Source organism: Rhinopithecus bieti, unplaced genomic scaffold, assembly GCF_001698545.2.
Source record: "Rhinopithecus bieti isolate Rb0 unplaced genomic scaffold, ASM169854v2 scaffold_56705, whole genome shotgun sequence".
NCBI lineage: Eukaryota > Metazoa > Chordata > Mammalia > Primates > Cercopithecidae > Rhinopithecus > Rhinopithecus bieti.
In genome coordinates, this window is record NW_016821902.1 from 90,102 (window position 1) to 96,290 (window position 6,189).

The window sequence follows — 6,189 nt, forward strand, 5'->3', positions numbered from 1 at the left end:
AAGAGGGTCATTTATAACTTGATGCATCCACCTTACTGCTGTGTCCGGTTTCCATTGGCTGGAACGGGACCTCACATTCTGTATTTGTCTTGATTGGCTAGCAACTTAGAACTTTTTAAAAGAGGCAAAGGCAGAGGAGAACAAAGGAAGGAGGAAGTAACTTGTGGAATGCTGAGAAAGGTAAAAACACCTTCAAATAAGGAAGAGGAACAGGCTATGACTCAATGTTTGCTTGGACCAGTATAAGCATGCCAGGGCAAATATTTGGGCCAAATTGTGGGAGCTAAGAACATAAAGTACATTGATTTATTTATTACAGCTAGCAGATATTTAAGAATGTTAGCACAGGTCTTTGAATACATTTTGCTTCTAAGAGAAGTTACTATTTATTCCTAATTAGATGGGAAGGAAAGTCTCTGTGAAGAGGAATTTCTACTTTACTTTTTACATTGGAGTGACTTGTTCTGCAGTAATAGATAACTGATACAGCTATTGTTTATAAAGATTTCAGATGCTGGGAGCTGACTTCCCTTAGAAGGTGGAACTGCATGGGCTCACAGTCACAAGGTTTCTACATGCACCCAAGGTTACAAAGGGAGCTGGAGCCAAGTTTTTCATCTGAGCCTGAAAGGCAAGGTTTTACAGTGATGAATGTTTTTTTGTTCCAGTTTGTATTAGTATGTAGAGAGTCTGAAAGTGCAGCAGAAGACATGACCTGCTTTTTAAGGGCTACTGGCAAAATGCCTAGTAAGAAAAGGAGAATACAAAAAACCTTTGGAACTCTAGGTAACTCTGTCCATGTTTGATTATTTCATTTTCCAATAGCAATGTCCCAGCTGTGTACCAATGTCTTTGCAGCTTATATCTGGGCTAAAACAGGAAGCCTTCCTGATTTCTCTCCTCTATCATTTTCTTATCCAACTTTGTTGGTTTTCCTGCCCAATTTATTATTGACAATGTCTCAGGCGAAGTATTTCAGTGCTTACAGTGTTATTTATACTATTTATCACACTGGGAACCAGTGATAAGACTCTCTTTTTTTACTTTTTATTTTTTTCGATACGGAGTCTTGCTTTTACTATATCGCTCAGGCTGGAGTGCAGTGGCGCTATCTAGGCTCACTACAACCTCTGATTCCTGGGTTCAAGCCATTCTCCTGCTGCAGGCTCCCAAGCAGCTGGGATTACACGTACTCACCACCATGCCTGACTAATTTTGTATTTTAATAGAGACAGGGTTTCACCATGTTGGCCAGGCTGGTCTCAAACTCCTAACCTTAAGTGATTCACCCGTGTCAGCCTCCCAAAGTACTGGGATTATGGGCATGAGCCACTGCACCCGGCCAAGACTTCCATTTTAGAAACACAATCACTGAAATGAGGGCCTTCCCATGTAGAGAATCAGAATGGTGTCATGACACAACATATAGATTCTGGAGCCACATAGCTTGGTTTTCAAATGGGTCTGGAAGTAACCATGTGACCTAAGACAGGTTACTTAACCTCTCTTTGCTTCATATTTCTTATCTGGGAAATGGAGATAATGAATTTTATAACTACCTTGGAACTACTAAAAATGTAAGTATAAATGTGGCACTTAGTAGCTATAGAAACTTGGCTGCTAGTATTATCTTGATTATTAAGAACTTAATATAATAGAGGGCAAGAGATCTAGACCCAAGTCTTTGACAAATTAAATGCTTGACTTTGGGCAAATTAGTATCTCTCTGGGCCTCAGTTTCTTTATCTGTGAAATGAGTAAGAACCCTTTCAGCTCTAAAATTCCAACAATCTATGAAAAGTGTGAGAGCAGTCTAACTTTGACCTCTCAGACAATGATCACTGAGATTAAGATATTCATTTTCCTTATCAAGAATGGGTCAGAGAAGTCTTGAAGCATAGTGTGGTCTTATACATAAATCAAGGCCTCGTTGTGTTCAGAAATGTGGATCTAATTTTAAATTGCATTTTTTTACCTGGGCTGTGATGAATAGGAATGGTAGAAATTTAGGATTAAATAACCATCCAGAAAGGGAGGAACCACATACATACTTTTTTACTGATTTAGGAGGAATTTCAGAAGGATATTCTGAGATCAAGGAGGCCAGTACACTCAAGTAGAGGGGAAGGACGGCCAAAAAACCATGTGCGTCACTAGCCAGCAGGAAAGATGGAGGAGAGGTGTTTTAATAAAACCTGAATCTGCCAGAAGAGCTACTTAATCATAGGATCAGAAAGGATATCCCTTTTCTTCCTGTGAGTTGCCTCTCATCTGTTCTTATGCCTCATAAGCAACATAATGAAATAGACATTTGTAATTGGCCCTTTGTAGTTTTGCCACACCTGTAAACCAAAGTTAGAAAAATGCTGTTGTTATACAAGAAAGGCCACTAGTTTTCTTTCCTGCTTTAAACTAACCTTCACTTCTACTCTAACCCCAAGCTCAAAGATTAGATTCNCATTTATATTATCAGAGCTTTTGCTGCAAATGAATACTTCACATGTAAAAGCTCTGGTTCTTTATGAGCCTCCAATATTACACAAGGAAAAAATCGCACATTCGTAGGTAAACATACACAGACACACACTCTCTTATTAATGGTCTTAAAGGCCTCAGTAGTTTTACCCTACTACAGAACTATTAAGAATCATATATGACACATGCTGGTTTTGACCTAAAAGACAGCATACTGCAGAATAAGAATAATCAAAAGAACTCCCTCCTTTCAACATTCTTTTTCTTTTACAACCAAAGGACTCTCAAAGCCCTCCTTTTGCTAATGATGGTAAATGACCACATACAGGTTCTTCTTGTCCCTCAAGAAACCTTATTAAAATGATAACAAAACTATTGAAAAAAGGATGAACCAATAAGAATGAAAAAATGGAAATGCAAGTTATTATCAGACAAGGGATTTCAACAATTTCTAGAATATGGAAAGAGAATATAAAAATAATAACAGATAAAGCAAACAGGAGAAAATCAAAGCCTAGATTGCATACACAGGAATCGGTTGCAGTGGGTAAGAGAAAAGGAGTAACTGGTTTGGAAGAGACCTAGGAAAGAATTCAACATGGGAGCTCGCAGGCATAAAAGGTGCAAGAATTAGAAGTAATGATAAAATGAAATCTATACATGGAATTATTGGCTTCCACGGTCTGTCTCCAACATATGCAGGCAAAACAGCAAACAATATATTGTACATTTTTCGTTTCTTATCATATTGAAAGAAAGGGCTATCCAAATAAAAGAAATCAAATTATTGGGGATAAGTTAGGGCATCAGCGATGGATTAGAGTGCCCTGGAAGACAGCCTCCTCATTCGGAAATTTGGAAGTCCAAGCATGACAGTCAACCGCCTGACTGCATTCTACCTGATCCCTTTAATGCAAATTTAATGACTAACAAACCTCAGCCATTTGCAAAACATTCTTTTTTATTATTATTTTTAGAGACAGGGTCTCACCCTGTTGCCCAGACTGCAGTGCAGTGGTGCCATCAGTAGCTCACTGCAGCTTTGCACTCTTGGGCTCAAATGAGTCTCCTGCCTCAACCTCCTGAGTAGCTGACAGACACTACAGGCACATGATACTGCATCCGGCTAATTTTTTATTTTCATTTTTTGTAGAGATCAAGTCTTGCTTTGTTGCCCAGACTGGCCTTGAACCCCTGACCTCAAGCAATCTTTCCACCTCAGCCTCCCAAAGCGCTGGGATTACAGGTGTGAGCCACCACACCCAGCCTGCAAAATATTCTTGGCCAGTATATTTGTCAGGGTTCTCTAGAGAAACAGAACCAACAGGATGTGAATATATGTGAATAGGATGTGTATACGTGTATATACATGCGTGTGTGCATAGATTTATTATAAGGAATTAGTTCTAGGGATTATAGATGGCTAGTGATTATGTGAGGCTCTGATTATGGAGTAATTATGGAGGCTAACAAGTTCCAAGATCTTCAGGGTCAGTTGGCAAGCCGGAGACCCAGAACTACTGGTGTAGTTCCAGTGAGTCTGAAGGCCAGAACCAAGAGAGTTAATAGTGTAAATTCTAGTCCAAAAGTCATCAGGCTCAAGGCACAAGAGCTGATGTTTCAGACCGAGTCTAAAGACTGAAAAAAAAAAAAAAATCAATGTACAGCTCAAGTAGTAAAGCAGGAGGTGTTCTCTCTTGCTCAGCCTTTTCATTCTATTCAGCTTTTCAATTGATCAGGTGGGGCCCACCCACATTAGGGAGGGCAATCTGCTTTACTCACTCCAATTCAAATGTTAATCTCATCCACAACCACCCTCACAGAAACACTCAGAATGTCTGACCAAATGTCCAAGCACCTCATAACCCAGTCAGGTGACTGATACATAAAATTAACATTGCAGTCAGCCTTCCTGTAAATGTTAATTCTTGTATTTGAAATAAAAGCCAAGAATCTTCAGACATTAGAAAGGAAATCTAATCATGAATGAAAAAGATTCAGTTCGAGAACTAGCTTCTAGAGAGAGATAATTTTAGGAGCAGATGAAAACTCTAAAGCACAGTGCACAGAGTTTTGTGGTGATACTATATACATAAAATAAGACAATGCAATGATAAAGAAATGATCCAAGATCAATAAAGATCTCTTTGGAATTAAAAATATGGTTACTGGAATATCAAGTTCAAAAAAAAGTTGGTACATAAAGTTCAGAAAATTTCCCAGAATATTCACCCCAAAAGGCAAAGTGAATAAAATTATGAAAGAAAATATTAGAGATACAGAAAATGAGGAGTCAGAATTAACTTAAACCTAACATAGTCATCTAAATTTACTGTCAGAAGACAATGGAACAATCTTTCTAAGTATCACTAAGAAATTATTTTCTGAATAATTACAGGCAGTGGCTCACGCCTGTTCTGGCACCTTGAAAGACTAGGTCAGGAAGATTGTTTAGCCCAGGAGTTGTAGATCAGCCTGGGCATCATAGTGAGACTTCGTCTCTACAAAAAAAATTAAAAATTAGCCAGGCGTGGTGGCACATGCCTATTGTCCTAGCTACTCAGGAGACGGAGGTAGAAGGATTGCTTGAGCCCAGGAGGTCGAGGCTGCAGTGAGCCATGATTGCACCACTGCATTCCAGCCTGAGCAATAGAGCAAGATCCTGTCTCAAAATAAATTAAAAAAAAAAAAAAATGGTTTTCACCTAGAATNTTCGTCTCTACAAAAAAAATTAAAATTAGCCAGGCGTGGTGGCACATGCCTATTGTCCTAGCTACTCAGGAGACGGAGGTAGAAGGATTGCTTGAGCCCAGGAGGTCGAGGCTGCAGTGAGCCATGATTGCACCACTGCATTCCAGCCTGAGCAATAGAGCAAGATCCTGTCTCAAAATAAATTAAAAAAAAAAAAAAATGGTTTTCACCTAGAATTCTATTCCAGCCAAATCATCATAATATAATAGTTAATAACTAACATAAATTTTGTAATTTAAAAAATCATGTAAAATGCATAATGCTGAAATATTTCTTGTCTACTGCATCCAATCACAGAACTACCTCCCCGTAAAACAAAACAAAAAAAAATCTTCTGTCATTATGGTGTGCATGCTTTTAGTTTTTTTCTATATAAAGTATAAATAAATAATATTCAGTTTTGTTTTGTTTTATTTTTAACATAAATAGCAGCTTGGCTTTTCAACTTAACAGCATATCTATATTTTTTCTATGTATATTCCTAGGGACCCACATCATTGTTTCTACTGCTATGTCATATTCCAGAGCACAAACGCACTACGACTTACTTAATCACTCATTTATTAGTGGAGAGCTAGACCCTTTCCAGTGTTTGTTTTTTGGTTTGTTTGTTTGTTTGTTTTGAATAAACAATGCTACAGTGATCATAATTATACAAGACTCCTAGTGTCTGAGGCTCTACCTTTCTGCAAAACATACACTGCTGTCTATTTTTTTCTTTGATCACCATAAACATTCTCAAGACCTCGTTCTTTCCCTATTTTAGCTTTCAGGGAATGTGGAAACTTTGTTATGTTACACAGGGTTCCCTTCTCATCATCTTCTCTTTCCTTCTGTGTTGTGATGAGTAAGATTAAAGCGCCCTCTGACAGAAATCTCTAAACTCTCATTTTTATGATTTATTTCTGCAGGGAGACATTTACCCAGTGCTATGGAATTATGATTTTCTATCTCAGGGGACAA